Consider the following 12,641-nt stretch of genomic DNA (forward strand, 5'->3'; position numbering starts at 1 on the left):
AGAGGATGAGGTGGCAGAGTCTTACACTCACATAAAGGCCGCACGTATACAGCTATTTGGTCTTACCCCAGAAGAGTGTCAATAGAAGTTTAGGAATACACATAAGAGGCAACACAGACATGAGTGAGCTTTGTGGATGTTTAGGTAAAGTTACTGGATGGCTGGATTAAGGGTAACAAGGTGGATATCTATGAAGGGCTCTATATTACGATGAGCAAAGAGAATAATCTTTCGATTTGTTCATCGGAGAGTAAGTTACACCAGCAACTTGTAGATTCCAAGCTGTCTAGTCCTAGAGACCTGGACAAGATGGCAGACCAATGAGTATGCACCAGGGTGCCCAAGAAGTCCCTTGGAGGTGATCCAAAGAAAAAAGGGCAGCCTGATCCTAGGAAAAAGGGGCAGCCCACCACACTTCAGGGAAAAAATGGGCAAATGTAAAAAGAAAAGGAACCCAAAGGAATGACCAAGGGAGGGAGTCATAAGGCCCATCTCAGTCCAAGGGGATGGAGTACCTGGGAAAGAATTATGATCCTTCAAAGGCTGGTGTGTTTTATGACTGTCAACAGCCAGGACACAAGAGGGTAGATTCTGTGTGTACCAAGAAGTCACCCACTAGTGAGCATGCCAAGGGCATTGTCAGTGTTGGGCTTGGGGTGGAAGATATATTGTGGAACCCTGGTTTCAGTGGGTGGGAAGAATATTGAACCCTTGGGTCACTGGCCTGCAAGCATGGAAAAGTACAGGCAGTGACCAAGAATCAATGTGGTTGATGTGAAGACTCTAAAGCAGGGCTCTCCAATGTCAGTTCTGGAGGGCCGCATCAAGGCCAGAACTTTTGCATATCCACATATAGATAAATAAAGTGATCTTAAAAATCTGGCATGGATCTGGCCATCTGGGACTGACATTGGAGTACCCTGCTCTATGGGATACAGTTGCCATCATAACTAATGTGATGGCCAAGCTGGTTTCCAGAGAGACCAAATAATTCCCAACGAGTTGCACTAGATAGTCAGCTCTGACAATGACTGAAAGTCCCATCCCATGTCTGTGGTGGACTTTGAGTGGGGAGGGGTGTTGGAAGGTGGGTGGCCGGGTCACTCTTGAACATCAATAGCTTGACTCTTGACAACGGGTGAACCAATTTATGGAGCTTTTTAACAAAAATACTTCAAATGATCTCAGACTTCTAGATCTTCTCCCAGAAGGTCCTTATGGGGTTCCTAGGTGTCCACAACACCAATTCAAGGTTCCATCTTAGGGATATTGGGACCACCTGCCCGACAATGAACTTGGTCAAATCCTTAAAAGTCCAGTTGAACGTGGTTCTCTAGGTTCTTCTTGGTGAAGATGATGCTTGTGGAGCTCTATAAACCTGTTGCTTTCAGGGAGTCTACTTCCTCAGCTTTCACTGCATGGCAAAGTCTATTTTGGGATGAAGGTGCAGTCCTCTGTTGTGCAGTCCGAAGGTCCAGCAGGGAAGTCCTTCTTTTTCTTCTAGTTTCAAGGAAGGGATCTGAGTTGCTGGGCAGCTCTACCATATTTATCCATGCTTCTGGGGAGACAAGCAGGGTGGCACCCATGACCAGTGAGGTGCAGGGTGCCACCCTCAGGTATAACAGGTGTGGCATTTTTTTTGTCCCAGAAATCGCTATTCTTTAAAATCCCAAACAGAGAAAATCTCTCCTGAAGCTTGAGGTATGGCTACTCTAGCACTCCCCTTCCAGCCCTCTACTAATTCAATTACTGGGGCTCCCATATGGTTGAGGGGGCTAGAAATATGGGTGGGCCTGTTCCTACCCTAAACTGTCATTCCCTCTTTGAAGACCAGTTTGGCTACCCACCCCCTTCTTGTCCTGTGCATGGCAGCAGCAGTTCTCCTCCCAACAGATGTCTCTTTTGTCTCAATGCAGTCAACTTCACACCTCATCAGAGTAATTTCACTCAGCCTGTCAAAGGATGGCCAATCAGGAGAGGTTGCTAGTAGGATGGATTTTGGCACAAAATATTTTCTGTCATAGCCATAATAAATCTTACTTAGGCAAGTTGGATTTATTCTAACTAATAGTTAGACACTTTGAAGTAACTATTAGCTCACTCCTGTCAACAGTTAGACTTTATTCAAGTTTATTAAAGCCTTCCCAAGTTAGACTATGGGGCTAATTCACTACGATGGGGAAAAACAAAATTAGCAGTTTTTACCAAACCAGGACTTATCATTTTTTTAATAATGCTCCTGCTTATAGTTACAAGGCACCCTACCCCTGCAGCACCTAGAGGCGACCTTAGGGGTGACTTATATGTAAAGATAAGGTTGATTAGACTTTGGAAGTACCTTTAATTCCAAAGTTGCATTTGGATATCATTTTATTTTAAAAGCAGCCTGAAAAACAGAGCTGCCTGTACAATGACATCAGGCAACATAATGGGGCACACTTAAGTGCATTAAATCTACTGGGCCTTTAAACCTACATGCCCTATCATATACTAGTGACTTACAGGTAGGTTGTCTGTACCAATTATAATTATATCTAATTTACATGTACTTTTAAACAAATATGTCTCTTTACAATGCCTTCAAATACATCGCATTCCATTACAATGCAGTGGTTACAATGACCGCGTTGTTACAATGTGAACCAGTACATTGCAAGTCATTACAACGACTTGCTGTAGGGGGCGCGCTGGAATTAGGAATAGTATTATTTATTATTCCTACTTCATTTTGTGCAACAGCAGGGAAGGTGTTGGATTGTTAATCCAACACTAGCGCGCTCCCTACAGCAAATCGTTGAAACAACGTACGATGTAATGGTACATGTGGTAACAACGTGGTCGTTGCAACAACCGCATTGTAAAAGTACTGACTGGTGGAGACAGCGTTGTAAACGCTGTTTCCCCTTCTAAACAGAGCACAGGCCCTGTGTCTAGTTAGGAGAGCCCAGTGCACAATCAGATTTAGAAAACCGGTCTCTAATAGTCACAAAGGAGGGTAGAAAGAGGGGGACACTGCAAAAAGTCCTTGCTTTTCACAAGGGGTGACTGGCATAATGAAGGTGACTGTGTCCCCTGTCATCCTAGTGGAGTGTCTGCTGGGAAACGACTCGGACACTTTTGCCTGTGCAGGTGTGGAAAGAAGGGCTCATGCATCAATACTAGGCCTCACTGAGGGGATGTTTGCTACTACTAGAGTGCAAGCAGCCTTGCAGGCAAGTCAAGGTACTTTGGATTCTGGGACAAAGCCCCAAGTACCTAGTAACAAGAGAAAGGACAGGAAGTCCAGTCAGCCAGCTTCCCCTGGTCCACAAGCCCAAAAGGAGTCCAACCATGAGAGGAAGGGCCTGATGCCTGAAGAGGATGGGTTTCCTCTTAAGAGACCTGCCAGAGCTGGAAGTCCTTTGGGGGGCAGGAGTTCCCTCCAAGAAAACTTCCCCTTGTCTGGAAGGCCAGAGGCAACTTGCTGAAAGGCAAGAAAATGGTGATGATTGTGGTACCCATAAGCGAAACTGGGATAGGGGAGTCCTGTACAGTGAGGTAAGGGACCCCAACTCAGGGGCAACCAGGAAAGTGGTGGTCCCCTGACAGTACAAATAATTCCTCCTCATTGTAGTCCATGACATCCCCTTTGCTGGCCTTCTGGGGTAGACCAAAACCAGGGAAAGGTTGGTCAATAACTTTTATTGGCCCCAGATGGCAGAGAAGTGAAGGAATTCTGTCATTCCTAGGTCATCTGCAAGGCAGTGGCAAGACGAGACAAGTGAAATGCTCCCCTGATATAAATCCTGTGATGCAGACTCTCTTTGAGAGGGTAGGGATAGACACTGTTGGACCCCATGACCCTATGACTGCATATGAAAATAGGTTTTCCCAGTGGTAGTGGGCTAAGCCACCAGGCACCCAGAAGCAATTCCACTGAGGACCTTAACTGTTCCTGCATTGGTAGGGACCCTAACTGGCATGTTCATCAGCTTATGTTTCCCTAAGAATGGCATTGCAGATAGAGGCACTAACTTTATATTTGCCTATCTGAAAGCAATGTGAAATGAGTGTGGTGTTACCTATAAGTTCACCACACCCTACCATTCCCACAGTCTAGTTGAAAAATTTACCAAGACCATGAAATGCATGATAATGGGTTTGCCAAGAAAACTGAGGAGGTGATGGGATGTTCTCCTACCAAGCCTTTTGTTTGCCTATGGGAGGTGCCTCAAAAAAACAGTGCTACGTAAACAAATGATGGATGGAATGCTGAATAAATCATACATTCACCCCCAGTCAAGAGATCTGAGTTAAATCCATCGTTCATTTGCTCACCATGCCACCCCAGTTTAGACCCAGCCATGTGCAAATTATTCTTGGCCCTGTGTCTCATGGGAACAGTCCAGCCCGAACTGACAAGCCAGGTCCTCCCGGGACCAGAAACAAGCATCCTGGTACCGGTTTCAGGGTATTACCTCTCATCAGCCAGGCTAGCTTGAATCCAGTGGCACACTGAGCAAGGGACCCATGTCTGGGCATACCTATCCCACTTATGGCGAAAAGTGCAGCGCAAACAAATGATGGACGGAATGCTGAATATATCATACATTCAACTTGTTGTTTTGCTCACCATGCCACCCCAGTTTAGACCCAGCCATATGTAAATCAGTCTTGGCCCTGTACCTCATGGAAACAGTCTAGCCAGAACTGCCCCTCATACCAGGAATTACCATGGACACACTCATCCCCCATGCATTCCTATGGGAGGGCAGGCCAATCTCACCACACACACTCAGAGAGCGCAAGCACTTTACACTGGGCCACAGTGCTAAAGTGCCCAGTGGCCTAAAATCACTACCGCCATGTCAGAGCTTTAGGCAAAAGGTTTAGGGGTGAACCTGCCAAAAAGGGCCAAGTCCAACAACCTATATTACGTTGGGACATACCTAAATCTGCCCCTGTTCTATCGAGTACTAAATGGAATGTTACTTTGACAGTGTCAGTCTGGAGATGGCAGCCCATGCTATAATTGTGTTACTTTAGTGAGCATAAGCATGAAACTTAATAGAAATGTGTTTATAAAAAAACAACAGAAACAAAAGTGACAATGCCATTTGGATTAACAACAAAAACATAATACAAGAAACATTTCCCTTATTATCCACTTGTGAAGAATCAAAAAAGGTTTTTTGAAACCTGACAGTCATTGTGTTGTAATCTTCTCCCAAGTCTCACTTTAAGATTGTTATGCTCCTTTGTAGTAAAGTTCTTATCTATTTGTGTTTGGCAGGGGTTCACTGACTGGTGGAGGGAACTCCATGCTTGAGATTTTGCACTTGAATATGTACAGGAATTCATTTTAAATATCATCTACTTGCTTCATTACAACATACTTTCGGCAAAGAGTTGCCAGCTCAGCAACAGGGTCTACTGGCAATAATATGTGGGCGGTTATGGTGAACCTACGAATTCAGCATCATAGACATCAGTTAAGAGGATGGGGATTCAGTTTGTTTATACATTACGTAGTGATCAAGTTTCCAGGACTGGAATTTTATAATTTCAACTTATTTCAAGAGTGAAATTGTCTGTGTTTTCCGTGTGCTTGCATGCGCAGTGCTAAGACCAGAAGCTCACATTAGAATTCACCCTCCACAAGCGATACTTTGCGCAGGCTTTGGAATTCAGTGAGGCCTGCTTGTTCTGAGGTGCGGGCTGTGTCTGCATTGGAAAACCTTATTGTAAGTGCACATACCTTGCTGCAGTGCAGACATAGTCTGGTTAAACTTGCTTCAGTTTGCATTCATACTAAGAGGTTACGTAATTAAAGTGTCAGGGAATAGCATTCCATGTTATTCGACTGTATAGTGACATTGTATGCAATCCTTTCAGCCCATCATGAGGGTTATGGGAAAAGCCTTTAATCTGGCATATCCAATGGGTTCAAGGAAAAGCATTCAACGTGATTGGACTATATGGTGACATTGGACACACCCCGTTTGTGTCATCATGCGAGTTAGAGAAAAGACCCTTACGCTGGCATATTTAATGCTGCTTTTCAAGAGTATTTCTGTGTATTGGTGAAAAAATGAGGAAGGCGGTTTATAAAAATAAATCCTCTAGCAAAGTGTGTTACAGATGTGGGAGCAGTAATCATATTACAAAAGCTAAGAATTGTTTCGCTATTTGAAAGTGAGGGCAAAATGGGCACTTTGCTCTGATGTGCAGGGACACTAGGAAAGGGAAGGTGGCAGTGTTAAGGAGGAAGTACCTTTTTGTGGCAGGTGGTGCAAGCTGAGATACAGCTTGGTACATAGGCAGTGGTGAAAGGAAGTGTGGGGAGAAAGGAAAGATCGAAAGCAGAGTTTATGTTCAGGAATAAGAAGGTGGAGTTATTGGTTGATTCTGGTTTGTTTTATTTCCTTAAGAGTATGTTTTTGGCTGAATGGCCCCAAGTGAGATTACTGCCAATATACATCAACACTGGTGGGTATCAAGGTGAACAAATAGACATTATTGGGTACATGCATACTGATATTTAGATTAGAGACAGACACATAAAAGGTAATGTGTAGGTAGCAAAGTCAGAGTCACCTATTTTGGGTTGGTTTCCCAAGTACGATCATCATATAATTATTAGGCCAGGCGCCCCTACTTAGGTGATGGTGGTAGAAGATACAGCACTTGATGACATTTTGTGTTGACATTTTTTATTACATTTTACAATAAAATACATGATAAAACAAAATAGGTAAAAGCAAGATATTGTTAATAAATTCTTAAGAAATATTATAAGAATAAAAGTAACAATGAATACATATAATTTATGGTAAATACAGACGTATACATTTGTAATATATAAGTAGGCATAATATATATAAATAATTAAATAGATAAATAGTGAATAGTGAAAATGACATAAATAATATATTGATATAGCATATATTATTAATACATAAAATATAAATGAATCAGATATAAATATGAGATAGTGCCTCAATATAAAATCATCGAAATGAGAAAAGGGAAAAAGTGCTATCATAGAAAATACTCACTGTGCGAGGTTTAAAACACAATAGCTTGAAAGAGGATAATGGAATAATGTAAGAAAGGAAGAGAAGAAGTAGAAGATAAAAGGAAGATAGTAAATTTGAAGAATAATGTGGAGAAGTGGGGCCAGAGTAAGGAAAGAGTGGAGGAAGAAGGGAAGGGAAAATAATGGTAAAGGTATATGGTAAAATGGAAGAGATAAAGCAAGTGGAGATGGAATGAACTCAGGGGCCCATTAGGATGGCGGGCGGATCGCCATCCACACAGCAAACATCCCCCTCCGTATTATGATGGCTGGAGGGTCTGCGGCAGACAGAAAGACCGTCCGCCGCATTTTTGCCAGTCGACCGGTGGAAAAAGTGCCTGCATATGGTGGTGTGTCGCCGCCGTAGTAAGGCTCACACTTTGGGAGCCCGTTGCGGGCCCGTAGGGTGAAAGGGGGTGCACCCGGGCGGGGTACCTATGGTACCCTTCCTCACTGCCTTGCACTATGGGACAGGCACCACGTGGTGCCTGCCATGTAGTGCATGGCAATGCTGTACAGTCTTTTTCCATTGCGGGCGGGTCTGCAGCCAGCAGATCCAGCTGCAATGGAAAAGGCACAGGATGCGCCCGCCAGTATGGCGGGCGCATCCTAATGTGCAGGGAGGGTTACCACCGCAGCATCGGCCGGCGGTCCCGCGCTCCATTACGGTCCACCCACCATCGTAAGCAGCCCCTTAAATTATACAGGTGTAAAATAATGAATTAGTCTGCTTGAGTGTGTGTATTAGGTGAAGCAGAGGAGTTACCTGTGTCATCAAATTCAGTTTTTTTTAGAAAGGGGAGGAGACCATGTCTGGAGAAAAATATAAGCTTGACCCTGGAGGTTATATATCGTACGTTCATGTAAAGCCGTCTGCATCATTGCCACTAACCATTCCTCCTGTGATGGTGGGGATGATGACTTCCAATGGTGCAGAACACACATTTTTGCTGTGGCCAACACAGTATGGAAGAGACGGGTTTGTGGTTTAGAGAGCTTTGGAGAATGACGTAAATCATGTAAGATAATGTTGGCGGGTTTAAATGGTAGAAGTAGGGGCATTGTGAAATGTAAGGTTTTACCAACAAAGGTCCAAAAAGGCTTTATGTTTGGGCATTCACAAATGATATGAGTTGTATTACAACCAGAGGTAGAACACCTTCAACAATCGGTGTGTGAAAGTAAACCAGCTTTATGCAGTTTAACCAGTGACAAACGCCAGTCATGGATAATTTTAAATATACAAAATGTAAGCCTTGTTCACAAAGTCCTTTATGCAAACCCTCTAGTATCTGTTCCCATTCAGTAGCTGTATAAGAATTAGATAAACGGGATTGACATTTAATTTGAAGATTGTGAGAGAGGGTTTGTGAGAATAGATGGAGTTTAAGGGTTTTATGAAGGCAGAGGTCACTCCTTTATGTTTCCCCATATGTTTAAATAGGGTAGTATTGGAGAAACCTGAAGCAACCAAGGGGGTTGAAGACATTCTGGATGGAGCTGAACGTGTTGAGAGAGGAGATGGGAGAGTTGGAAGGGTATGTACATGAGATAAAGTTTAAGCAGGGGGCTGTGCCCACATAGCATACGGTTATAAGAGTGCCCATTTTAGTGAGGGAAAAAGTAAAATAATTGCTGGATGATATTTTAAAACATCTAATTGGATTTCCCTAGTGGTCATCATGGAGAAGGACGATGGGAAATTGAGGTTCTGTGTGGACTTGAGAAGTGTTAATCAAAGCATTGTTACAGACAATTCTCCCTGCTGAATATAAATGAAATAATTTTACTGCTAAGAGGGGAAAGTTCTTTTCAAAATTGAATCACAAGTATTTCTATCACCAGATTCATCCTCACAATTGTTCAAAGGCTTTGACGGCATTCATAACGATGTAAGGCTTTTTCATCGTCCACAGAGTGCAGCCATAGGACAAACCACATGAATTCACAGTGCTCCAGCTCAAGAGCATACATCTCTAGCTCAGAGTGCTTTAAAAATAATGGAACAGTCTCCTGGGGTCATGGATGCCAAGAGGACTTACTGCAACATACTTTAATGTTTTTTATGGGCTCTGCTGTTTTCTCTGCAGCCCCCACCACAAGATTTAAATAAATTTCTGGTAGTACCCCTGCCCCTTCTAAAGGCACCACCAGGACCAATAATATCAATATCAATTAAAAACCCTTGCAGGGCATTATGAGGTGCTCTTTGTCTGGGGCAGTGAATAATACATTAGTGGCTCCAATCATGCATTTTTTATAATCATTTTCAGCCCTTTTATTTCATTTTCTTTTATATGATGGTGTTTGGGACATCCAAAGCTTGATTTGATATTGGGCCCCCGCCGTACCACTGTCTGCCTGCAAGTAACCCCATTCCATCGGCCGGCGCAGGAGCTAACCACTCTTTTTGTGGGTTTTTTTTTTTTTTTTAATTTTTTTTGTTGCAAAACAGAAATATTATCATTGACATCATCAGTCACATATCCATATACATTCGTAGGGTCTCTTCACATTACAGAATACATGGGAAACGGCAGAGGGTGTAACAGTACCTCGAAGTCACGTTGTGGACCTGGCGATCCGGGTGACTTGATGAAAAGGAATATACATGTATCGTACAAATTACAGTATGCATTTTGTGTTTTTTCTAGTGTTTTGCAATTAAGAAACTTAAACCAGTAAAAGTGCACACATAGCTCGGCATGTAAGTGAGGTAGTGTCTTCAGTATCTCGCATCACAGTCTATCTATATAGGGACCAATCAGACGTTCCTATGCCCCCTGCCCCATTCCACCCCCCCCATACCAACCTCCAGATGCAAGTCCAGCCCGCTCCCGTGTATATCGCCCAACAATCATTCTCATACTCAATCAATGGTCTTCTTCGCTCTCAGATCCCTCAAGATCGTCCTCATCCAGTGGTTCACATATGTCCCTCCTATAAGAGTTCCAGGGCTGCCAGACCCCGTTCCATTTACGCGGGTTATCCCTCAGTTTATAAACCGCCCTTTCAGTCAGCATGAGCATGTCCATGTTGCGGATCCACTGAGCCAGTGTGGGGAGATCAGCCGACCCCCACTTCTGTGCTCTATCCCGTTTCGCCGTCACCAACCCCACTGTAGTCCATGTTCTTGCATAAAAGGTGAGGTCGGTCGGCCCCCAGACATTCAGGAGGCACAGCCGCGAGTCCAGAGTAAGGGAGGTGTGTAGTGTTTGGGCTATGGTGCGCAAAACTCTTCGCCAATAATTAACAATCAGTGGACATTCCCAGATCGTGTGTATGAACGAGCCTTCTACCCCGCAACCTCTGAGACAATAAGGATGATCAGCCCTGTGCAGTTTGTGTAATGTCGTGCGAGTGTAGTAAATCCTATGCAGAATCTTTAACTGTACCAGGCGGAATTTGGAAGATATGCCTGCTTCACGTGGGGACGCCATGGCTGCGTTCCACTCGGTTTCATCTAGATCACCCACCTCCAACATCCATTTGTCTTTCAGTTTTCCTAGTGGATCAGGCATATTATTAATCAATTTACGGTACGTCATCGATGTCGCCCCTTCTTGTAAGTAGTCAGTGAGTAGGCGGTCCTCTAGAGGGGAGGATTCTGGTGGGGATGTGTCTGGCGGAATCGCCGCTTGTAGTGCGTGTCTGACCTGTATGTACCTGTAGAGCTCCGTGTCCCTCAACTCATATTGCTCCTGTAGAGTCGCAAAAGAAATTACTCCTTCCCTTGTCCACATGTCCCCTACTGTTGAGATTCCGATGTTGTCCCACTGCGTGAAGCCCTTGGAGCGCCGCAGGTGGCCCAATGCTTTTGCGTCCCATAGAGGTGTAAGTTTTGTGATGGTCCCATCCCATTTCAACTTTGCCTGTGCCTTGTACCATAGACGAACAGTGTGTTTTGTAGGCCCAGTAAGTTTTGCCGCCACACCACGGTGGTATAGTGGGGCCAACAAACTGTTCGTACCCAGTTGTGCCCTGTCTGCTTTAAACGCTGGGTCCTCTTGCGGGGCGTGTATCCATTGATTAAGGATTTTAAGCTGGGCCGCCCAGTAGTACAGTTGTACGTTGGGCAGCGCAATGCCACCGTCGTACCACCCCCTATTCAATTTTGTGTGTGAGATCCGGGCTGGTTGGTTGCCCCAGAGCAGGCCTGAAATCTGTGCCGTTATTTTCTGGAGGAAGCTATCCGGCACCAAATGTGGAGTGTTTTCAAGGACGTATAGGAAGCGCGGCAGAGCCATCATTTTAAAGAGCGCTGCCCTTCCTAGTAGCGTTAAGGGGAGTTCTTTCCAATGTTGTACATCACTACGGAGACGGAGTAGGGGGGGCTGTAAGTTCAGTCGTGTGAACTCTGCCTCGTCTCGGGTGATATGAATCCCCAGATACTTGAAAGAAGTGTGCGCTAGCTCTAACGGACAGGAGTCCGGGAGTGGCGGAAGTGGTCCCCGTAGCTCAAAAATTATTGACGTCGCCCAGTTAATGGTGTAGCCCGAGACTCGCCCATGTGCAGTACAGAGAGCCAGGAGGTTAGGGAGGCTCTCTTCCAGATCTGTAAGGTAGATCAGCATACCGTCCGCGTAAAGGGACACTCTATCCTCCCATTGCGGGGTCCATTGAATCCCTTTCAGGAGTTGCGTGGTGCGAATCGTAACTGCCAACGGCTCCAAAACCAAGGCGAAAAGGAGGGGTGAAAGCGGGCACCCCTGTCGCGTGCCACGGCCTAGAGATATGGTTCTGGAAATGTGGCCGTTAACCACCACTTTGGCTATGGGGTCTCTGTACAGCATGCGTATCCAGGAGATAAACACCGGGCCAAAACCCATACGTGCGAGCACTACAAAAAGACAGTTCCACTCCACCATGTCGAACGCCATCTTGGCGTCTAGCGAAAGGATCGCGGCCGGTTCCCGTAGTAGCGGGATTCGCGCCACTACCCCATGCACCCTGCGGAGATTTAAGGCGGTACTGCGATGTGGCATGAAGCGGTATTGGTCTGGGTGAATCAATTGAGGTAAACACGGCAAGAGCCTGTTCGCCAACACCTTAGCGATAATTTTGGCCTCTGGGTTCAGCAGGGAAATAGGTCTATACGACGAGCATTCGCTGGGGGGTTTACCTGGTTTCGGTATTGCTACGATAGTTGCCATCCGTTGGTCCGGCGGCAGCGTACCCATAACTCTAGATTCTTTATACATATGAAGTAGGGGCGTGCTCAGGGACTCTGTCATAATTTTAAACCATTCAATGGAAATCCCATTGGGGCCCATAGCCTTACCCGGATGCAGGGCGCCGATGGCCAGCTGAATCTCTTCCACCGTCAGGGGCGCGTCTATGTCTTTTGACGCCTCCGCCGTCAATTCCGGCAGGGGAACGTGCTCAAGGGCAACCCGGACCTCACCCTCTCCCACCACTGTCTCTGGGGTATATACTTCAGTAAAATAATCCGCGAGGACTTCCACTATCTCGCCGGGGCGGGTGTGGACGACGCCGCATGGGTCAGTAAGTTGTAGGATGTTCCTCCCTCCCCCCTGCCTTTTGTCCAACCATGCCAAAAGTTTACTGGCTTTGTCCCCGATGT

This window comes from Lissotriton vulgaris, chromosome 10, assembly GCF_964263255.1.
Source record: "Lissotriton vulgaris chromosome 10, aLisVul1.2, whole genome shotgun sequence".
NCBI lineage: Eukaryota > Metazoa > Chordata > Amphibia > Caudata > Salamandridae > Lissotriton > Lissotriton vulgaris.